The sequence below is a fragment of the Falco cherrug genome, assembly GCF_023634085.1.
Source record: "Falco cherrug isolate bFalChe1 chromosome W unlocalized genomic scaffold, bFalChe1.pri SUPER_W_unloc_1, whole genome shotgun sequence".
NCBI classification, from domain to species: Eukaryota; Metazoa; Chordata; class Aves; order Falconiformes; family Falconidae; genus Falco; species Falco cherrug.
This window is the reverse complement of record NW_026599288.1, coordinates 1,336,704-1,361,073: the sequence shown is the minus strand read 5'-3', so window position 1 is coordinate 1,361,073 and position 24,370 is coordinate 1,336,704.

The window sequence follows — 24,370 nt, the reverse complement described above, 5'->3', positions numbered from 1 at the left end:
TGAAAACAGCCAATAAATTGAGTGATGCTAATTGTTACATAATACTGTATATTGTCACTGGTGGCAGCAGTAGGATTCAAACCCACACCCCTCAGAGGGACTAGATTCCTTTTAGTACTGGATACCTTGTGGCACCCGTCTCTACCATTTTAGATTTGAAGATTTGAACCTGCCTTCTCTTCAATTGCCACACCAACTAAGAATGACTTAGGTGAAACCAGATCAGCGCAGCTGTAATAGAATCAGAACGGACTTCAACATGGAACAATCCAATTCCTTGTACCATTTTCCCTGCCCAGAAAGACTGTTATAACAGATGGAGCTCAACATCACTGACTAAATGAACTCAATGAACTTTAGAGGGATGGTCCATAGACTAAGGGAATGATATCTGTGAATTTATATTAAAGGACAGGAGAGGTGATGATGTATTGGAAAATGTAGCATGACGTAAATGGTATGGAATAGGGGTAGATACCGTCCTGGTTCAGCTGGGACAGAATTAATTATCTTCTTAGTAGCTAGTACAGTGCTGTGTTTTGTCTATGATGTGAGAACAATGTTGATAACAGCCTGATGTTTTTAGTTGCTGCTAGGTAAATGTTTATACTAAGTCAAGGACTTTTCAGTTTCTCAGGCCTTGCCAGGGAGAAGGCTGGAGGGGCACAAGGAATTGGGAGGGGACACAGGCAGGTCAGCTGACCCAAACTAGCCAAAGAGGTATTCCATACCATGAGACATCATGTTTGGTATATATACCTGGGATGGCTGTCTGGGGCAGGGAGGTCATTGCTCAGGGACTGGCTGGGCATCGGTCAGCGGGTGGTGAGCAGTTGCCTTGTGCACTATGTGTTCCTTTCTTTCTTTCCCTCTGGATTTTATTCTTTCCCTTCCCCTTTTCATTATAACTGTTATTTTCATCGTTGTTATTGTTCTTTCATTTTTATTCTCTTTCAATTATTAAATTGTTCTTATCTCAACCCTCGAGTTTTACATTCATTTCCGATTCTTTTCCCCATCCCTCTGGGTGAGGGGGGAGTGAATGAGCGGGTGCATGGTACTTAATTACCAGCAGGGTTAAACCACAACATGCTTCATTATCTAAATTATTATAATAATAATTCAGTTTGAAGCAGGGCTATTGCTAGTAGTTGATCACACCATCTGTTGCAGAGATTCAGACAGTGTTTGTTACAAAATAATGTGATGTTGGCATAGGAGAATGCTTGCATGGGGAATCAAATCTCTCAGACAGATAGGATGGTTGGTTGCAGAGCCAATGGTGACGGGGGTCTCCATAGCAAGAGTCTTCACCTGGGATAGATGAGATTCCCTAAACTGTTTTCTGACCAGTTCTTAAAAACCTTGCTGGCCTGTGGTCCTGTGCGACCACTCCAGCACACGGCTGATTCATTTCTACTGGCTACTTTAAACTACATACAAAACACCTAATAATCTTAATGATGTACAAAATGCTGTTCTATGTAATCACTTCTGCATCCACATGAACAGTTTTTACTGATTAATCACAAGTGTCTTCTCTGGGTACAGTCTGGTCAATTTTCCACTAGGAGACACCTGGGGAGTCTCTGTCTCATGTAAAAGACACATACCTTGGGAATACATATCAGCAGCATATAGGCAAATCATCTACCTGCTCCATTAAATCAGATGTAGCCTTTTGTCTGCTGGCTTTTTTACACAGTCTTGTTATTTTTTTTGTTTCTTTTTGATTATCATTAATTAGAATTTTAATACTAGAAGCTCTTCAGACTGATTATGCTGTGGACACCTTAGGATGTCAATCATCTCCTCAGGCAGCCTGGTATATACCAAGGAGCCAAGAGGAAATACCTTGATTGTAAAGTTATCCAGATTATTTTCAAATAAGTGCAAGGAAATAAAGCAGTGAACTAATATTCTGAAATGTAAAATAGCAAGCTTATTGTTATATTGATTTGCAAAGACACTATATTTATTGTTGAAGTCTTATTATTGTGTTTGTTCATTTTTTTTCAGATTCATCTGTATTTCTCTTCAGTGACATATTTCTTTATATTAGTTACTCATACATTCTCTGAAAATGTAAATACCATACACTCTTCAGGCTTCTGTTGCTAAGTTAAAAATACTATCTGAATTAAATGATATTTCTGCAAATTGAGCATCTTACAATAAGTCTAAGTAATATAAAATAATTCAGGTATTAGTAGGATTTTTTTTCATCCCCAATGGTATGGCTTTAGGTTTTGGAACTCAGCTATGAACCAGAGATGGGATTATATGGTATATTTTTTCCTCCTACCTTCCCCAAATTTTCCCAAACCCCAAGGCTTTTAGGTTTTTTAACGCAACTCTTGTCCCAGATTGTAAATGAGCCAAATCAGACTGGAAAGTAGGTTGTAGGGTTTTGAACATGAACTATATGTATATCCTTGCTTTTTAGGATGTAGCTGTTTGTGGTTATTTTCTGAAAAGGTTTTGTTACAAAGGGTATTGTTCACCAAAGACCCATTTTATGTTGAGGCATACTCACAGCAGCACAGACCAATGACTTGCCTGACACAGTATTCTGACTCAGATAACATTCAGTGTGGCATATAACAAAAGACATTTTAAAATCTTCTAGTATGTAGCTGTGGAGAACAAACTGACCTTTTCAAATTAATATAAGAGTTACAAAATATTATTAGCAGGAATAATTGGAATTACTTTTTTATTATTTTTTTTTAAATTGGGGCTTAGGTGTCTGAATGTTTTCATTCTTAAAAAAATCTAAAAAATAGTGGAAGATCTGTGTGCATAAATCAACAGTCCCCACATTTACTCTTCACCTTCATTTCCTCAGTTGTTATTGCTTATATATGCCTTTAAAACACTTTTTTTTTCCAATACATGGAATGATTTATATTGAAGACATTTGGAGAGGAGTCATTCATGCTATGAATGTGTAGAGCCATTGACTGAGTGTTACAGCAGATCAGTAGTAAAAACTGGATTGTTTATAACATTTTCCAGTGAATTACAATAATTTCATCTGTAGTGGGAAGCAATATTGACTAGAAAAATGAAACAACCAAGACTGATTTTTTAAATAAAATTTTGAAAACTTTAATATTATTTTTTGCAATGAAACCCCCTAAACTAACCCAATTTAGGAAGCCTCCAAACCACCCCATCACTAGGTTGTTTACATATGTACATAAACCAATTCATCCTCATCAAATCTCTTTCATGTGATAGATATTTGAATCTTAAATGTACATTTGTGACACCGTAAAATGATTTTGTAATGGCATTGTTCATACAGTCTTCAGTTCTATTGTACAGTTAACTTGCCAGTTCACATGATATCCTGCTAATCTCTATGAAGTAAGGAGCAGATCCAAAGCGGCAGTCTTATGGTTGTTGACTTGAATATGTGTTAGATCAGACCTTAATAAAATAAAAGCTCAGTATTCACATTTGTAGCCACTGACTTTGCTGTGTATTTAACATAAGAAGCACTTAGTGTATGAGAGTATAAAAAATTATAAGAGGATGATAGATTTATGCTAATCACTATATAGTGTTTTTTTCTAGATACAGGAGCTCAGAATAAAAGCATGCACTATTATCTTTTTTAAACTGCAGAAGAGTTGAGAAAAATGGATGGAGGTATAAATAATGGTTCTAATAATATAATAGTGCTTAAAGCAGGGGTCCTCAAACTACGGCCCGTGGGCCGGATACGGCCCCCCAGGGTCCTCAATCCGGCCCCCGGTATTTACAGAACCCCCCCGCCCCCACCCCCCCACCCCCCGCCGGGGCGCCGGGGGTTGGGGGGGGAAACCAAGCAGCCGCAGATGACTTCCTGCCACTTCATCCGCGCGCCGCCCCCCTGTTTAAAAAGTTTGAGGACCCCTGGCTTAAAGGATGCTGCTAGTGTTAACAAATAAGAGTATATTATAGTTTTGACTGTAGTAACACTGTGTCTCTACACCAAAATAACAATAGATGGAAGTGTCCTATCCTTTTGTGATATAAAGAAATGCATAGCAATAGGATTCCTATGTTAAAATATGGTTGTTGGAGACAATAAAGGAAGTGTTACCCAAAGTCACAGATTGTAGGTTTGTGGGAAAGGGGAGTTGAATTATGGTATGAGGAAAGCAAAAAACCAGAGTGCTTTGGGGGTCTCACATGAAGGTCAGATGCACTGAGTGTGCAATAAGTGGGAGGCAATGCAGCAGCCATTATCTTCCTTCTGACAAGAGAGCTGCTCACTGACCTGGCATATTGACAAATAGAGAGGAAAACTCTGCACTGAGATGCAAATTCCCCACACAGGTCCCTCATGAATATCTTGTCTCCAGAATTCAAGCCAGTGACCTGGAAAACAAGGTTCCTCCGCAGTCAAAATGACAGGCAGGAATGGTTTCCTGTTAGGAAGACTACTATGTGTGTAAACAAATTATGATTTCTGAGGAGAAAAAAATGAGATGTCATACAGAGAAAAATATTACCTTCAAATGGTCCTGTGCATCTCCCTTGAATGGCAACTGTTAAGAATTCAATCGTGTGTATGACACAGTGCAATGGAAGATGGAAGTTCTGTTGAGGAGCAAAAATGAATAGAAATTTTCAATGCACATACTCATTTGAGAATATTTGAATATCTGTCATTCTTTATAGCCTAAAGGTTAATTCTTGAAAAGAATTTCCATTAGTAACAGAAATTGTAACCTTGTCAAATCCTCTTATGTAATGCATCAATGCTGAAAGACATACTCTTCAAAATTGTACTATTAAATACATAACCTTGGTTCATAGTGAAATTATACTTTTAGCAGTTTCCTTGATTTCTCAGTTATTTGTTTAAGAAGGTTTTATGGTTTTGTATGTGCTCTTGTATCAGCATTCAGAGAACATTTTTTAAATGTTACTATACTCTTTTTGCATATGTTTTTTTCTGTTGCTATGCTCTCTTTGTTTCATAGACAGTAATTAAGAAAATTGTATTATACTATTGCCATTGCAGAAGAGAGGTGTCTGCCTAAGGAATCCTGTTCCATATGAGAGGTGTCTTCTCTTGTTCTGCCTACTTTATATCAGGATCTCCATATTTATATTTATGTAGGTTCTCACTTCTTGTAGATGGGAAAAAGCAATTATGATTTTTCTTTCTGGATGATGATTTAGCTCTTAATTCACCAGTAGTCCTGAAGCAGACCTATATGCATATTTTGATGAATGCTGTAAAGTCTGATATCAAAAGCTGCCCAAATTTGCTGCATCAACTGTGTTCACAGTGAATACAAACTTCCATTTAACCATAAACAAAGGATGCAGGAGCGGGCTGGAAACTAGGACCATGCGTGGCAATCAGTTAGCTGAGGGGAATGTGCTCGAGCTTGTCTAGACAACAATTAACATGATGAGGCATGTTTACAGAGCACAGGGGAGTGGGAGACGGATGGCACCAAGGATGGCGCCAAGGAAAGATAACACCTTGCTGTTAATTGATGGTAGTTAACCACCAATCAGGGATTGCCTAGTATGTAATTCTTAGCTTAAAGAACCAATCTGTTTAAAACGCGCAGCTTCTGAAAACATATATAAACTCGTGATTGTGTACAATAAATCGACATCTTGCTTGCATCAAGCTGCGTCCCGTCTCTTCATTCGCCGCAAATTGGTGACCCTGACGTGATGTGTTTAAGGATCTGACGTGAAGGGCTCTCGAATCGCCTATCTGAGCGACATGCAGCGAATCCCACAGAACTTTGAATGATCTGCTGAAAGGAAGCAGGAGCCAGCCTGAAATCCCTCCGGAGTTGAGTGGTGAGCTGTGGGAAATCCGTAATGGGTAATCAGGCTTCGTCCCCAGAAAGAGACGTATATGGACTCATGAAGGGTCTTCTAGTCAGATCAGGGAGTCCGTGCCTCAGTCTCCTCAAATGGTGACCCCTATGGTGGTGTTCCGAAGCCTTGGAAGAATAAGGACAGAAAAAAGACAGCTCGTGGAAGAGGGCTGCGTTCCGGAGGAGACGGCTTGGCTGAACGATCGTCTTGCTGTCTGGACCAGGCGGACAACCTAAACCCCGAGGATAACACCTGTATTCATCGAGACAGGTGAGCAGCCAAGAAACTTTAGAGACTTTGAAAGAATGAAAGTGTGTACATACAGCAGCCAATTGTATGATGCTGCCGCGGAGGGGAACTCCGTGTCGGGAATGCATTTAGCATCTTGGTGGCAAATTCTGACTACTCTTTGCCAAGTGTGGACTAATTCTACTAACGGTGCTGCACCAGAGGAAGCTGTAAATTCCACCGACAGCGCGACTCTTCTCAAGACACCGTCAGTGATGGCAATTCTGTCCACACCTCCTCTGCCCCCAAAGCTTCTGTCACTGATTGCAGCGACCCTCACAACACAGGACCAAGCACGGGAACAGGACAACTCGGACAATGATTTTATTGACACTGATAAACCTTTTGATCCAGGTCCTATAGATCTGGAAAAGGAGCTAGACCTTTCCCCCACCCCCTTGTCTCTCCTGATGCATTGATTGTATTTTTGGGGAGGGTGAAAGGGGGTCTGAGGGATTGGTGGCAGGAATGCAAGTGGGAAACACTTCAGTGATGGGTTTTGGGAGTCGCTAGGGCATGTTCAGTATTTTGTCAGACAAATCAACCTGCAGAGTGGCAGCCTGTGCAATACGAGGCTGTTAAAGAGTTAAGCAAAGCAGTGCGGGAAGGGAGGATTCATAATACATTTGCTATGTCCCTTCTTGAAGTGATGGCAGAGCCTTATACACTCACACTGCATGATTGGAAGTCATTGCTTTGTATGGTACTAACTGATACAGTATATGATGTGGTTATCTGATTTTTGTGAGCTATGTGTAGTGGCCTTGACTGAAAACCTTAATCGGGGAATTGCTGTTAACTATGAGCAGTTGGCTGGAGAAAATTAACTGTGCCGATTCTGTGACTCAGGCAAGGTATGCCAGGGACAAATGTTTGCAAATGAATGAGGTGGCTATTAAGGCAGTCAGGATGCGGGAGTCTTGCCACAGTCTTGCGGGGTCCTAGAAAGTCACTAACTTTAATACTAACTTGATTGATTGGCTTCAGAATATTTTGCAACAAGTCGAACATAAGGAAGCTCAAGGGTTGCTTTTAAAACAACTAGCTATGATAATGCCAATGAAAATTGTAAACTGGCAACTTTCACAATCGCCACCCCAACATCTGTCAAATGATTGTAACGCAGAACTCACAGCAGACTGTAATTCTCAGGCTGAGTTCTGGAATGCAGCATAACACATTTTTGCTTCTCTAATCTCTTCTGTAAGAATAGTACACGCTCTTAACTTGCTTAGTAAATTAGGCTGCTAGCTTGCTAAACAAAGTAATACTACAAATACTATTTTTTTTCTGGCTTATTAACAGATGTTGATTCTGTCCATCATATGTTGCTACAGAACCGAGTTGCTATTGATTTTTATTATTAGCACGGGGACACAAGTGTGAAGACTTTGATAGGATGTGTTACGTGAATCTGAGTGACCACTGTGAATTAATTTACAAAAGTATACAAAACTTAAAAGCCTTAAAACAAAGATCTGCAACAGAGCCAGGGGCGGGATGCCTTTGGTCTCTTCTCACGGCTGGGAAACTTTGGGCCATGACTCAAAAGTATTACAGGATTTATTATAATTATCTTTAACCACCTTATTGATGTTTGCTTTATGTCTCCCATACCTTTTTTTCCTGTATTCAGTGTTTAGTTGATTGTAACATAAAGCAGGTCATGGTCACCCAGCTACACACAACCTTTGCCTTGTCGCAATTAACAAGCAAAAAAGAGGAGGATAGAGAATGTCTGAAGAGAGAGATAGGAGAGGAAGCTGGAGAATATTTGACCTAACAAGAGATGAGAGAACAGCTGGGTATTGTGAAGGAGACTAGGAAAGATGAACATGGTTATTTAGTGTTTAATAGGTGTCTGCACGCTTGTAGAGATATATAGCTATGTAACTACATGAATGATTTCTGCCCTGAGCCTGGTGGCGCATACAGCTGCGGTTTGTGTCCGGGCTCAGATGTAAATAGGGGCTTCTCTGTTATGGTAAAAGTGTTTCTCTTTGCATAAAAAAGAGAGGGAATGAAGGGAATGACCCCAGAGGTATGTTCAGAGAAGACATGCGATGTTTCGAACTTTTTGACTGAACCAGTTCTTGTTTGGTGTGCCCTTCCACCTATGTATAATGTTAATCCAAAAGAAGATGATATTGTTTACACTTTGAATGTCGATAATTGTCTTTCTGTAGATGCTAATGTAGTAGGAGGCTATGATGGGAACGTGTCGCAGCGGTTCTTCTCTTATCCAGAGTAACAGCAGGGAAAGCATTAAAGAGTTAAATCACCTTGTTTGGTAGGCAGTGAAGAATGTGAGTCAAAATTGCCACTGCTTTTTGTTGTTGGTTCAAGGACATGGCTGTGAGGATTTTGATGGTATGTGCTGCGTGGATTTTAGGCGCCTCATTGCAGCAACATGTTATCAAAATCTGAGAAAATTTCAGCCTTTTTTGGCATCCATTCACTCAATTGGCAGTATTGTTTGCTATTACCTTGGTTGCTGTCATGTTTGCAAGGGCCCTGCAGAACATGGCAAACCTGGTACTAGCTGTTCAAAAACAAAAAGGGGAAATTGTAAAATTGTACGGAACAAAGACAGTGGGTTATTTTGACACTGATAATATGTCTCAGTTGGTTTTTTATTTGTTCTATTACTTATACCTTGTTTTTACTCGTTCGGTTTCAAAGGTTCTTTTTGTGCAACAGGAAGGGGGAGATGCAGGAGCGGGCTGGAAACTAGGACCATGCGTGGCAATCAGTTAGCTGAGGGGAATGTGCTCGAGCTTGTCTAGACAACAATTAACATGATGAGGCATGTTTACAGAGCACAGGGGAGTGGGAGATGGATGGCACCAAGGATGGGGCCAAGGAAAGATAACACCTTGCTGTTAATTGATGGTAGTTAACCATCAATCAGGGATTGCCTAGTATGTAATTCTTAGCTTAAAGAACCAATCTGTTTAAAGCACGCAGCTTCTGAAAACATATATAAACTCGTGATTGTGTACAATAAATCGACATCTTGCTTGCATCAAGCTGCATCCCGTCTCTTCATTCGCCGCAATAGGAGACTGGCTAAAGAGACTGTGGTTCTTCAAGGGACAACATTTTTTAAAAAAATAATTTTAAAACTACAGTAGTTCATTGAATAAGTTGGTTTTACTACTGTGGCTAGGTTGTTATTGGTGTGAACACCAGACAAGGCCATTAGAAGTTTTGCAGAAGTAGGAAATAATTTGGTATTTATCATGATAAATTGCCATGAGTTGTGGATGCAGCTGTCTTCCCCTGATCAGCATTGCTAGTACAAGTCAGCAGCAGACATCTGCACTGTAACTTTGAAGGTCCTATAGCAACAGTTGTTAGGATGATGAAATCTGACTACACAGATGGACTCTTCCCAGAAAAAGATGACACTGGTCTGAAATGGACCTTAGGTTATATAAAGGTCTGTTGAGTACAGGATGAAAAGTTGCTAAATTGGATTGCATGGTGTGTGAATGGATAGCTGTGAAGAGTACAGGGATAAGCATCAAGCCATGGAGCACTCAATCACCATAATGCATGATATGAACACAGCCAGTCTGGTCATGGGTGCTCCAGCTGTGATAGTGTGCACAGAAATCATTCAAGATTCTTTAACTACAGGGACAAGGTTTGTTGACAATCCAGTGAACCCTGAAAGTATCATAGGACTTCAGGAGCTTTGCATGTCTATTATCCTGTAATCATAGTTTAATACATTCTTCTTTTTAATGTGATGTAAAAGCAAAGTTGTTATATCTTGAAAGTTTTGAGTGCTAAAGTTTGAATATCTGCAGTTAAATATATATCTGCATTTGTTAAAATCAGTAAGTGTTTTTCATTGTTCAAAGACAAGGGGGATACCCATACCTCAGGGAAAGTCTTCTAAATGAGTTTGTAAAGAGAGCCAAGAGGGATTTGAAACTTCCGCTTTGAACTGGGACTTCTGGTTCCAAACTGAGGAGGGGGAAGTAAAGGTTGCTTGCTGAGACAAACCGATATGGAGCTGAACTTGCTAAAAATTACTTTCAATTTAATTATACTGAATTATATTGAACCACACCCAGCATAGTCCTGCCTGAATTTTTGGGTAGAAAAATTCTCTTTAAAACTGGCTTTCAATAAATTCAGTTTATAGTGAGTTTATAGTGTGTGTTCTGATTCACACACACAGGTTATGGGAACCAGAATTTGAACTAGAATTTCTGAGAACAAGTTACTGTCAGGAACTTGAAACATGGGACATTAGTGACATGGGCAGTTTCAAATTACGAAGACACATTGAGTTGGTTTGGTTTCTTTCCTTTTAAGTGGTGTTGCATTTTCAGGCAGAGTAAAAACAAATATTTCTGTGCCCACAAATGTTCATAATATTTTTTCAAAAGATGTCTGATAACTAGATATTTATTTTAGATAATAATCTGAAACCTATAGGTGAAAGATATTGGACATTCAATTGCTTTCATGTCAATTGCCATTTGACTTCTACAGAAAATTGTTGAGGGCTAACCCAATGAATGTCGCCAGGAATAATGTTTAATTGTAACTGAGAAGTGAGAGAGTGAGAGAAAGACTTACCTTGCAGCCTCTAAAGGTTTTGAACACTAGCTGTCTACAGAGAAATACTCACACTGAGACAATATTGAGGACACTTACCCAACAAGAACTATTATGATTTTTTTTCCTCACAAGAAAACTACATTCAGTCACATATATAACTAAAACAATATTTGCTCACCTTCATAATATGTAAGCATCCTGATTGTTTGAACACAACTATTTGACTTAGAAAATGAAAGGCCAGATGCAAAAGAGAATTTTTATAGGATTTCAAATAAAATGCTTGTGGATGATGCACAAAATTAGGCCTCAGAAAAAAATGTATTTCACTGTAGCTATGCAATACTTACTGTAATCTTAATATTTGTTGGTTGTACATCTTTAAATGAGAATTCTGGAGTTATTTTCATCAGGAAATGCTGATTCCTCAAAGTAAAAATTTTTACCTGTATTGTCAAAACTCCTCTCAAAGTAATCATATCTAGAATGGCTTATCTCATCAAAAAGAAAGAAAATAGAAGGTAGTAAGAAGTTCACCTGAGGAAGAAGGGGAGGAAGCTGGCTATTCTGTGATAAGTCAATCTCTCACATGAATTCTGATATTCCAATGCATATATGGGATTAAACATGGGGTCAGTAATGATTTAAAACCGTGCCCCATATTCAAGTGAAACATTTTCACTGCTAGCCAAACAAGGCAGTTTCTTCTATTGTAGTGTTTCCATTTCATGTGTGTGAAGCAAAACCTTACTTGGCTAAGTACCACATTTTTGACTGTTTCTCCCTTTTCTCTGTTTTCCCCTTCTCTGTCTCATGTTTCTTCTCATTTTAATTAAATATCCTATATTTGACCAGAATTAACTGATTGAGAGGATTCTGCTAAACCTTGAACTAACTAAAATCTAGACCTTTTCTCTCAGATTGAATCCCAGTGCCAGATTCCATTGAATAACTGTAAAAATATTTCACATCACTTTCTATACTGTCATGAGTTCCTTTTTGGGGGGCTTGATCTTCTTTGGTGCTAGTGTGGAACATGATAAATATAAATAACAGTTTTTAAGAAAATGGGAGTTGGACAAGAAAAAAAACATAAAATCATAAGTGAATAGCTATGAAATTAATTCTGCACACTAGGTTAAATAAAATTAAAAAGTGACTACTATGAAAATAACTTGTTTAGTATAATTAAATCATGCTCAAGCTTATTTTTAAAAATCAGATATACTAACTCCTTTCTTCATTCTCTGTGCCTTGCTCATTTAAAAGGTTTAAGGCCGCAAGCACTCACAGGATGTTCTTGGAAGAAGGTTTAATGGGACTCGCACTGTTTGTGCACTCAATTACAGCTCTGCTGCAACATGCAGCCCTGTACACTCCTCCATGTTCTTCCAAAGATTTCTACTTTGAAGTGAGCGTAAATAAATGCATGAGTTTCTTGTTTTAATAATACAAAGACAACCACTTCAGATTAAATCTTCAGCCCATACACTGCTAACTATGTTAAGATACATTAATGTGGATCTAGATAGAACGAGTTTTGTGTGACATACCTATAATTTTCTCTGGAGCTCTCTCAGCTTTATGAGATTATGATGGTATATCTTTTCAAATTTTGTAGCCAGCAATTTGGCCTCATGGACTGAAACCCTACCATGTATATGCTGCATTTGTGGAAAAAGATAGGGAAAATGTTTTTAAATTTGGGAAATTATGATATATTTGTCATATGAAATTTTATTTCAAAGATAACTATATACAGGTTGTCAAAAAGCATTGTATACAAAGCTATACTGGAAACATGATTTTATCTGATATTTAATGGATTACACTGTTGTAGTAGTTACTATAACTATATATAACTGTATATATAATAACTATAATTCTATTTAGGTGACAATTTCCAAAATAAGACCAAAATCAGGTTTGTGATGCATGTACATATTTGCCATAAACTTGAAGTAACAGCCAAAAAAACAGTATAAACTTATGGGTTTATGTATATGTTCCTTAGAGAGTCATGTGAAACAGCTTTGCAAAAATAATACTGCAAGGCAAGAGTGCAGGTACCTTTAAAAAGGACATAACTCATAATAGCTTGATGACAATCTCACTGCAAAACTTCTCTTAAATTTAGAAAATAATGTGGAAAACAATTCTACATTGTGCTGTGTTTACAGTTTCATTAAATAATTATCTGGATTGTTCCTGGTTCTGCTGGTTTTAATTACAAGTACACATGCACTTATGTGTTGGTCCTTAAATTTATGTGCAGCATTTTGAAGACAAGAATAAAATACATGGACAGTACATCCCAGCAAGTTTGCTTTGGGACTAGAATATAATGCCACTATTGCATTCCATTGCTTCATATGTTTAATTCCATTCCATTCCATGTTGGTCCATATGTTTCATAAATGAACTCGATATTCACTGCATTGCTGTGCTTTGATTTTCTACAAACATTCACTCCAATCATTTTGTTATTTAAAAGTATTTACTGTGTCTTTCAACATCAATAAAGGGCTTGTGAACTTCATACTAGCTACCTATATCAGCAATCTAAAATTATATACTTATAAGAAGAAAAGTACTTGCATACAGTATAACAAATATTTATGGGACTGGGCTGCCTCAAAGGAGAACACAATACATCTGTTTCTTAGTGGTCTGTGTGAATCAGATTCACTGAAAGATTGGAAAGGCTTATTTTCAATATGAAATATGCTAAAGCATCTATTTTTTTGCTGCTGTGCATACAGAATGTGCAGCGCACCAAAAACTCAGGTTGCTACAACACAGCCCTGACCAATTTACCCTTATGGTATATGAAGTGACCAGGGCATGCCATGTGGGGTGCTTTTCTTCTCTGAACCTTCACTGTGACTATGACATTGCTGTGGATAGACCTTCCTCTTTGAAGCATGTTTTGGCCTTTGAAGAGGAGCACTGAGGACCCAAGATGATGATGATTTGAATGACAGGGGGATCTCTGCTTTCCTAAGGACTTTGCTGCATCACATCATCTGTTAGACAGACTTGGTCCACTAGGACAGAGAAGGCAAAGAAGCTGGGGAAAATGTACCAGGGAAATTTCCAGGCACAGTGGAAAATTTCCTTGACTCTGTCGAAATGTCAGCTATCCTGTGGGATTTCCCATATTTGAAACAGACCTCCTGTGCACTGGGGGTGTGGGGTCATAGTTTTCATGAGAAACCTGCCAAATCAAATGGACTAAAAAGAGAAATGTAATTCTGAATACAGTTACCAGCCCTCCATACAGTGTTGCCAGTTTCCTGCCATCTTCTAAAGATTTTGACATTACTTTCCTTGCTCAATCGAGTTGCCTAACATAGACTCTTCAATCATTCAATTTTTTTACAATTTGCATACACCTTTCACTTTTGATTTGTTTTCATTTTTGTTTGATTTTAAAAGCATAACTCTTCTATCCAAACCCAAGAAATTTATTTTGAAATTTTTTTGTACTAGACATGAACCTCAAGCAAACAGTATGACAGGTTCAGACCATATCAATAATTATAGAGTCTGAGTCTTGTGTTCTTTCTCCCTTGTGATAGATCAGGGAGAATGACAAAACATAATCTTGGAGTTGTTCTGATGATGCTATAACTGCCTATGTTTCATAGTATAAACGATTTGATGTAATACAAATAATAAATAATGAAATCTTTGGTTTTAAAGATAAATGTAACAACAATTTTCTAAATGTTTTCCTAATATCGTAAAGGTTAAAGAGGAAAATTCAGCTGCATACAGAGGATTTGATACTTTTTTTGTGTCATGTAAGGTATTTCAGAAGAGCCAAAAGGCTTTTTCCTGTGCATTCTGCAGTCAAAGTGGGAAAAGAAATCCCACTAACATCATCAGGAATTGGACTGGACCCTAATACAGCAAAAAATTTTCTTCTTTGCAGCAGGGAGGAGGACAAGACCAACAGCTTTCAGGGATGAGTTGCACTTCCTAGGGGGAGCCTCATTCAGAGTCAGAGTTGAATGGATGAGGTCACGATGAGATGAAAATATTTCTTCATGAACTGGCCAGCTGTCAGAGTAGCTTAGATTACACTTCGTTTTTCTCCTCCTCATTCTCCAGATATTTTCATTAAATTGGGGGAAAACAGTATTTGTTTTCATATATTTTCCTTTCCCTGTTGTGTTATTTTAATTTTACGTCAGAATTCTCGTGGAATACCCAATTTCCTATATGCTTTGCATTTACTTAAAATAGGCTTATTACACTGTTTCACAAAAAATTCAGATTTATACTCTTCCACATGAGGACAAGGTAGCACTATGATAGCTCTAGGAATGCTCTAAGTGTTATTGACTTAATATGATTTTATAGAGAAGTCATTAGTAGCTGAAACGTTAAAAATAGCTTTATTCCACAGAATAGGTATTCAGCACTCTATAAATCAGACTTTTAAAGTGTCTCATGATGGAAAAACAGCTACTGAGATTGGAAAATCACTACCTTCTTTATTTTATTTTATTTTGTACAGAAAATATAAAATTTATTGCTGTCACTGATATGGAGAAATAGTGTGAAATGGGGACAATGGACATCGATTGTGATTGTATATGTCTGCTCAAGGAATGTGGGTATGGTGACTGGTCATGGGTGCGGTGTCTGGTCACATAGCCACACAGCCTTGAGGAGACGCCTACAGTTTTGAGGAGATGCCTGCCCTTCTTCCTCTAACAAAAGGGGCTATTTTAAAAAAGAATGAGAAAAGGATGAGAGATATTCCAATGCTATCTAGAGGGAGGGAGTGCTAAGTCTCCTTGCTGAAGAAGATCGGATGGTCACAAGAACATGAATCACCTACAAACCTGCAAGACCACCACATTCCAGGCAACAGACTGATAAGCTAATTAACATACGAAGCGAGAGTAAGCGGGTTTAGGTAACGAATATGTATAGGCGTTAATTGAATATTCATTTGTTTTATTGTATAAATGTGAGATGGTTCGTCACTTCGGGCATGTACGCTTGTGGAGGAGCAATCCCCCGTGCATCTGCGCGCAATAAACATACCTACTTTATAACTTTCGAGTTATAGAGTCTAATTCCGCACGTCATCACCTTTAGATATCATGCTGGAGAATTCTGCAACAGATGTAATTTCCTGCTTAATATCATACTCAATTTTTTAAAAAGCAAATTCATTATTTTGTGACAGGTGAAAGGGTATTTCGCTACAGAGAATTTAGTAGGCTTATACATATTTATAAGCATACTTTTCACAACTGTACAGCAGACAACCAATTTCATTGTTTTTCATATACGGTGGATTATAAGGTTTTTATGGGGTTTTGTCCTTTTCCAATTAAATTTTCTATTCTTTTTTGGTTTTGTTTTTGCTAGAAAGCCTAAAATAATCAAAATATCTTCCCCTAGTATTCTAGTGCAGGAGCGGGCTGGAAACTAGGACCATGCATGGCAATCAGTTAGCTGAGGGGAATTTGCTCGAGCTTGTCTAGACAACAATTAACACGATGAGACGTGTTTACAGAGCATAGGGGAGTGGGAGACGGATGGCGCCAAGGATGGCGCCAAGGAAAGGTAACACCTTGCGGTTAATTGCTGGTAGTTAACCACCAATCAAGGATTGCCTAGTATGCAATGCTTAGCTTCAAGAACCAATCTGTTTAAAACGCGCAGCTTCTGAAAGTGTATAAAAACTCGTGCTTCTGTACAATAAATTGACATTTGCTTGCATCAAGCTGCGTCCCGTCTCTTCATTTGCGGCATTCTAGAGGCTGCCAAATATCACCCACAATTAGAAAAGCACCAGGTTCTTTGCAGACAAACCTTCAGCCATCACAATGACAAAATACTTGTAGAACTCATAAGATTAGACAAACTGCATGGGAAGAGGACACTCAGCCTTTGACAGAAGCTGGCAGGCTATTAAGGAAGTAGCCAAGTAGTGGCATGCTGTTCTGACACTTTTCTTGCTGCTGACAAATAGAGTGACTTCTCTGAGTAAATGCCAAGGCATCGTGATTAGCATACTTAGAGCATATCTTTGTGGCACAGTTATATCTGTACGATGTTCCAGTGAGCAAGTCTTGGTTGCAATTGGTGATATGCCTCATTATCTAAATACAAAGCTTCTGAATTCAAAGGATGTCAAGTGAGATGGAGTAAAACTGCACTTTACTTGCCCTGATGTTGCCTGATTAAAAACTTAAATATATCTTTTTTTCTCATCAGCTTAGAAGAAAAGTTGTGCTTTATGGTGACTTTATGCTTTATTAACAGCTAAGCCAGATAAAACATTCTACAAAATTCCAAGTGCCAACTGACTAAATAATGACACATGTAAGAAAATCACACTAATTACTATGCTATTGTAAGTCTAACTGAAGGGGTAGAGCACCCTCCAGTGCATGGCCCATTATAACTTTTCAAATATACCAGTATATTAGTGTGATACAACATAGGTACGATGCCTGAAACCCAGAAGTCTTTAAAAGCCCTCACTGGAAAGCATATTTAAAGAAAAATAGTCTATTCAATTATATAGTAATAACAGTTCTTTTCTTTCTAAAGAGAACCTTTCAGCAGAGTTAAACTTTGCTGCTGCTATCCTCTCGCTTCATGGTTCCTATTGTTTTCACTCCTCACCTCCCTCTGGGTCTCAGCTTCTCCATCACCCCTGCAGATAAAATGTGACTAAGGCTGCATTTCTTGAGCTGGAGTTCTTCCGTTAATTATGTCATAAAGGAGATTCAAAGTCTATGTCTGTAGAAGACTTCAGCAGGGAGTAAATACCCAGTTATCTGTTAAGCATCAACCTGCTATGAGTATATTAGATTGGCTACAAAGTTAGCAGGATGGTACCTTGTGCCCCAACAAGCTCCTTCTCAGGTAGCTCAGCTCATTCTACATGGCAATAGTGCATGGTCAGTCTATTAAATGGTCATGGTCAGTCCTCCCCTGAGCAGGAACAGGAGCACTGGCTCAATTGGTCTTTATTCAGTCTGAAGAAACACAGCTTGGGAAAACTCTTTGTTTTCTCCAAATGCTTGAGGTTGACACCACTGTTTATCTTTGCTGTCATCTTCCACTTTGCTCCATATTATCTTTCAGGTCACATATGAATGTTGCTGTTTCTCATGATGTTTGTAAGAATTAGCTTTTTTCTTCCTTTACCAGCCATTTCAACTGCTCCTTGTCTATTCTGTACACTACACAGAGAGCTTTTTCTTAAATCAGCTCTTCGAGAAAGCAATTATCTTCCACTATATAGTGTACAGAAAAGGCATAGCAGACCTTCACAATGCTTTTGGATATTCTTGTGAGCTGGAACTGGTAAAAAAAAAAAAAAAAGAGATCTGTTATTTTTTATTCAAAAATTTGCAGTTTAAATTGCTCTCACTTTGTATGGTTCCAAAAGAATCCATTTCCATTTTTTAATGTTTTTTTACTGACAATTTGGGAAATTGCTTGCATTTTTGTTTTCAAAATCACTACGAAAACTATTGATTTTTAGGAAGAAATTTTTTATCAAAGGTCTGAAAATGAAATCAAGCATTTTTCATTATGAGGATTTTTTCCAGTTCTCAGATGAAACATATTTTATCCACAAATCTTCTTTTTCTGCTTTCCTCCTTAAAAAAACCCTACCCCAAAAAAAAAGTCTGTTCACAAGCCATTACCAATCTCTCAGCAAGAAATGCCTTATGATTTTTGAACCAATTATCCATTTGGTGTATTTTTTAGAGTTCATACTTGTTCTGGTGAGCTTCTCCCTTTACATGCAAAAAACTTGAAAAAACACAAAAATCAATGCTGAGACTGAAGTACTGGTTGTGTGATAAGCCTTTTGTGGATAGAAGATATTATATGCCAAATCCTAATGTTGCAAATAATCTGGCTATATTAATGTTGTATAATAGCAGGGACCACTTGCTATGATGGTTATTGTTTTCCAGTCACACTTAAAGGATGGAGTGAATGGAAATAATTTACATTTTCTGACCTCTCACACATGTACTTATGAAGATATTTTAGTCAAAGAAAAACCTGCTGCTTTCTAAATCTCTGTTGCAATTAATGTTTGGTAAATATAATGATAACAATCACTAAGAATTTGTTCCAGATAGTCAGTACCTGAATATCCTTATGTAAGAAAGAGAAGGGAGAGAACATAAATTAAGTCAATTCATATAATTTCAAGGAATGATTCTAGGCTTGCAAAGTAGGACATTTTAAAGGAGTCTTATGAAGAGTATAAATAAGTATCATGATTAAGGCTGGAAATAGTTCTTCGGTCTTTAATCCTATGCAACAACTATTAAAATAAGTGTAGGAGTCTTATCCTCTTCCCACTAAAGTCTCTAGAAAATGTCATTGATTCAGTGGTATCAAGTTTGCAACCTTCATCTGCCACTCACAACTGCTTTCTGTTAAGATACTAATGCTGAAAATCTTCAGTTTTCCTCAGCCTCTATGTATTTCTATGTAGTAATGACAAAAAATTCTAAATCTTACTCTAGGTTTAAAATCTGTTTTTCGTTAGGGCCAGATAATGAATGGATATACACATGGATAGTGTAGTGTCTAAGAAGTCCAAGTACCACATTTAATAATGAGGTTTATATTGTGCTTAATTGGAGCTATGCTCAAGGGAAAACCCCTGTAAACTATGCTATCTTGGGAGGAAAACTTGGACAATCTCTGCTGCCTGTTTTCCAGAGGCTGTAATGCAACACTCTCAGGATTTAGTCTAAGTAAAGATGGAACTGAAGAGTTGCTGCACCTAAACTGAGTACTCAGAATGCTCTCTTGTCCCTCTTGCTAAAAGCCTGTGGATATCTAATTTTATTAGTTGCTTCGTTGTTTTAATTTGCTCTAATTTTCTTAATGTCAAATCTCTAAAAATACATTTGGTTTTATTAATCAATCCCTTAATCATTTGATGTCACTAATGCCATCAGCAGTTTGTTAAAGGAGAAATTTACACAGACGTGAGTACCACTAGGTTTGCTTTAATCACAACTCAGAGTTGGGCCACAACCTCAGTGAGTGGCAGAGAATAAAGGGATACAGCACAGCTTATATATGCTTATCAAATCATTAGTCAATGTCCAAAGTTCTTAGAAGTTTCCTTTGGTTTTGTCAGTTCTGCGAATCCATCACCTGACTCTGCTCCAATTGATTCATCTATTCGGTTCCAGTCTCTGCCTCAGTTCCAAGGTCCTCCTTGGATCACGGTCTTCTTTCTGCCTGCTTTAACTCACACAATCCTTCAAGCAGACTTAGTCTTTGAACAAGCAATTCCTATTCACATATACTAATTTTTTCTAAAAACACCTGCATTTCTGAGAGCACCTGTGTATACAAATTGATCATCTATTGTTTCTCTATTCTCCCACTGATTAACTTGATTAAGTTTTAAACCAGCCTTGGATTAGGGCTATACAAGAGCTGAGGCCTGGTTCTGCCATTTAGCAGCTTCAGCATTTTTAATTTCTTAATTCAAAATACATTTTCTTTAACACAGTTCTACAAGGAGTCTGCAAAGATGCCTCACAAGCTGGTTCCTTATATACACTTGCACCAGTCCCATGATCTGTTGAATGGTGTGCCTCAGCCTGGCCTTGGGTCCCTCCGCCAGCCCAGCTCTGCTGCCCAAAAATGGCCCCTGGGCTCTTGAATTCCAGGATGGCTACAAGAAAATGTTGTAGCTGTTTCTTATATCCTCACCAAGGTAAACTTAACTCCCTTACAGAGTCCTTCTGTCTCTGGTATTCCTGCTTCCGGTCCATTTAACCCCTTCTGCAGTTGAGCCTTTTTACCTCCCATATCCTGATCAGTCCTCAGTCACAAATTACCACCGCTGAGCAGTTACAATTTGCATTTGCCTTTCATATAGTATTCCATAGTTTATAACATTTCCTTTTTTTAAAACCTTCATTTTAATACTCTATAACAGACACTGTCCGTAGAAAAGGAATATAGTTTTTCCTGTATCATTACAAGTGGATTTGGACTCAGTAATGTGAGCAAAATATTTCCTCCAATGTACATTAATTCACATTTTTTAGTGCTAAATGTCATCTTCCATTACTTTTTCTGTATATCTGGCTTTGATGTGGCCTTCTATGTTCTGGCCAATTTTCCATAGTTCTTTTTAAACAAAATGATTTCATCATTGGTAAATTCTGACGCTTCCCAGTCCTTCTTCCTATCTATTAATGGATGTTACTAATGTGAAAATCTTCCTAGCACTAACATTACAAAGTTTTACCTCCTTGACTGTAATTTATGTTTTCTTCTCATTGCCTCTTCTAAGGAGTATTCAGAAAATCAACTTTTGGACTATCAACTGTCCTAAGATGGATAACTGCTTACCAATAAATTGACATAAAATAACTTTGATTGGAGCCTTACCAATTATGAAATTATTTTGTTTTATTTTAATTAAGCTATGGGTTTTCATGCTACTTTGATTACTTGCCTCAAAGTGTATTTTGAAGTCCTTCTCTAAGGATCTTTTAAAACCCAGTGCAAGGAAAAGAGACTGTCTATCAGGAAAGTCTCTGTGTGTGTAGTTTACCCACAACCTCCGGTGTCAGGCTGGAAGGAAGGGTCAGTCCTTTTTGGGGCCCAACATGGGGCACAAACGGTTCGAGATAATAACAGATTTGATTGGAATGTGCTAGATCAAATGTATACCTGTTATTGCTGTTTAGCTATGAAGGGGCAGGTTTCTGTGCTTACCATGGGGCTTTCTTGTCTCACTGTATATTAGAGTCTAGTACTCGTTAGTGGCTGCTTCTTGCTTCCGCTGCTTGCTGTACTGCTTATAATCTCACTGTGCTGTGCCCAGGAACATTCTGATAACAGCAATGGCGATGCACTGGGGCTGGCAGATGGCCAGGGCATGGCTGCTGTTTCTGTGCTGCTGTACTGGACAAGCTGGAACTCCAGTGTGAACTCGAGTCAAGGGGACTGTGACCTATGGATGAATCCATGTAGGAGCAGGACACCCCAAAGGCCCTGTGGCTGTGAATAAGTCCATGCCTGAGCAGGTATATCTCAGATCATCTGTGACCGTGGTTATGTCTGTGCTGAGGCAGGTATGCCTCTGAAGGAATTGTGGCCCAAGGACAAGTCCATGCTGCAGTAGGTACACCTTGAAGCATCAGTGGCTGTACGTGAGGTCATGCTGGAGCACCTCAAAGTATGTGGCCATGGATAAGCCCATGACAGAGCAGGTACAGCCCTGGAGGGATTGCTGCCAGGGATAAGGCCAGGCTGGAGCTTATTTACTTCTGAAGGGACTGTGGCTGTGGGTAAGGCCACGCTGGAGCAGGTCTATGTTGATGGCCCATGGATAAGGCCATTTTGGAACAGGTGCACCTCGAAGGGACTGTGGCTGTGGATGAGTCTATGCCACAGCAGGTATACCCCTGGAGAGACTGTGGCTTGTAGCTGAGGCTCCTCTTGGAGCAGGTAGAACCCTAAGGGACTGCATTCTATGGATAAGTCCAAGACGGAGCAGGGGCAAAGAGAGGAGTTCATTGCAATGTTAAACCCTACGGGCTGGTCCGAACGGACCAGGGGTGGAGATTGTAATGGATATACCTTTAAATTGTTGTAACCCATTATTTGAGTTTCATGTTATAGGAATGACTATAGCAGCAACCACCTGAACCATTGGAGGACAAGCCTTACGAGAAGCGGTGCAAGTGCAGCAGTGACCTGACCTGAGCTGGCTTTGGTGCCTGATAACCCCATACAACACACAACCTCTCTTCTACTGAGTGACTACCATAAGAGATCGTGTTCATGGACCAAATTAACTTAATGGACATTTTGTGGACATTTGTGGAATGTCCAGAAGTGCCACAAGTACAGTGGGAGTACACTGGAAGCATTTTGGCATACCCAAGAAATCTGATGAGGCAATTGATAAGGTTGGTGATGCCAAGGGACGGCTTACAGTATTTTCAGCATCCCCCCTTAGCCCTTCTTATTTTCTTTACTCTTGTCCTTGTTTTCCATCCATGCCTTTCCAATAATTGCATGCCATTACTTCTCAGCACAGTATGTTGCAGTCTGTTCTTTGAAAGAATGAACATCTGCTGTGATTGTTTAGCCATCCCAAATATGAAGGGTACCATATTATTGTGAGGGAAATGTGTGGTGACGCAAGTCGAGGTGGACTGAAAAACACTATGTCTATGTGGCTGGGTTTGGACAAAATGGACAAAATGGCATAGTGGCCTTTATTGTTTATACAAATTGTTTATATATCTTAGATAGTACATGTGTCAGATCCTGATAGGCTTTCTGTGTTCTTCTTCTTGCTTGCTATTTGCTGTTGCTGTGGGTGCCCGTATGCTGCGGTTCTAAGTTCCGGTTCCTCACATCCTGTTTACATACCTGACAATTTGTGGCTGTCTTAAAGGTACACGGATAAGTCTTTGAAGTCAACTAACTCATCTGCAGACCCATTGCAGACCCCAACAATTCCCCCTTTTTGTTTTTGAACAGCTAGTACCAGGTTTGCTGTGTGCTACAGGGCCCTTTGCAAACACGATGGCAACCAAGGCAATAGCAAACAAACAATACTGCCAATTGAGTGAATTGATGCCAAAAAGGCTGACATTTTCTCAGATTTTGATAACATGTTGCTTCAATGGGGTGCCTAAATCCATGCAGCACATACCATCCAAATCCTCACAGCCATGTCCTTGAGTCAACAACAAAAACCCAATAGTTGCTCTGTTTTGTAAATCATCAGCTAACAATCCCAAAACACTAGAGATTTGACTCACATTCTTAACTACCTAACAAACAAGGTGATTTAACTCTTTTAATGCTTTCCCTGCTTTCCCTGCTGCAGCTCCAGGTAAGAGAAGAATCAGTTCCATAAATCAACTACATCATTACATGCTTCATCCAAAATTATATTGCAATTAAGCGTATTATGCTTATCAGCATGTTCACGTGTTGATTTATGCAGGTGTCATGGTCCCATCATAGCCTCCTACTACATTAGCATCTACATAAAGACAATTATCAACATTCAAAGTGCCAACAATATCAACTTCTTGTGGGTTAATATTATACAGAGGTAACCAATTATCCCAAATATCAAGGCTTTCATAAGATCCTTCATTCCCCAAAGTCTTTGTCAAAATCGTACATTTGCTTTTGCGCAATAATGTCTGTTAACACACGTTGCAAGTCAGTTTTGAGGAAGTGCATACCAACCACACATGTGTGGAAAGGTTGACTGCTTTGCACTAGAGACACACCAAACCAGGATGGGTTCAGTTGCTGTGCTAAGGAGACCACACATTAGTTGTTGGGTTGACTGGTGGCAGCAGCGCTCCCACGATCTGGCATGCTAAGCTCAGGCCGCACACAGTGAGCAGGTATCCATCGCAGACCTTCATCTGTACAAACACAAGCATAACCTCTCCCTCAAGTTAACAATTCATACTGTCCTGACCAATGCCCGGTACGGGGGTCTTTCATGCGTACTAAGACGCCTTTGTGCTTTTGCTGCTTGTCACCAATTGACACAAAGTGCTGCACAATGGGAGGCACCACATGGTCGGCAGGGATTTTCAAAAAGTTCAAAACATAACATGCTTTCTCTAATCGTGCC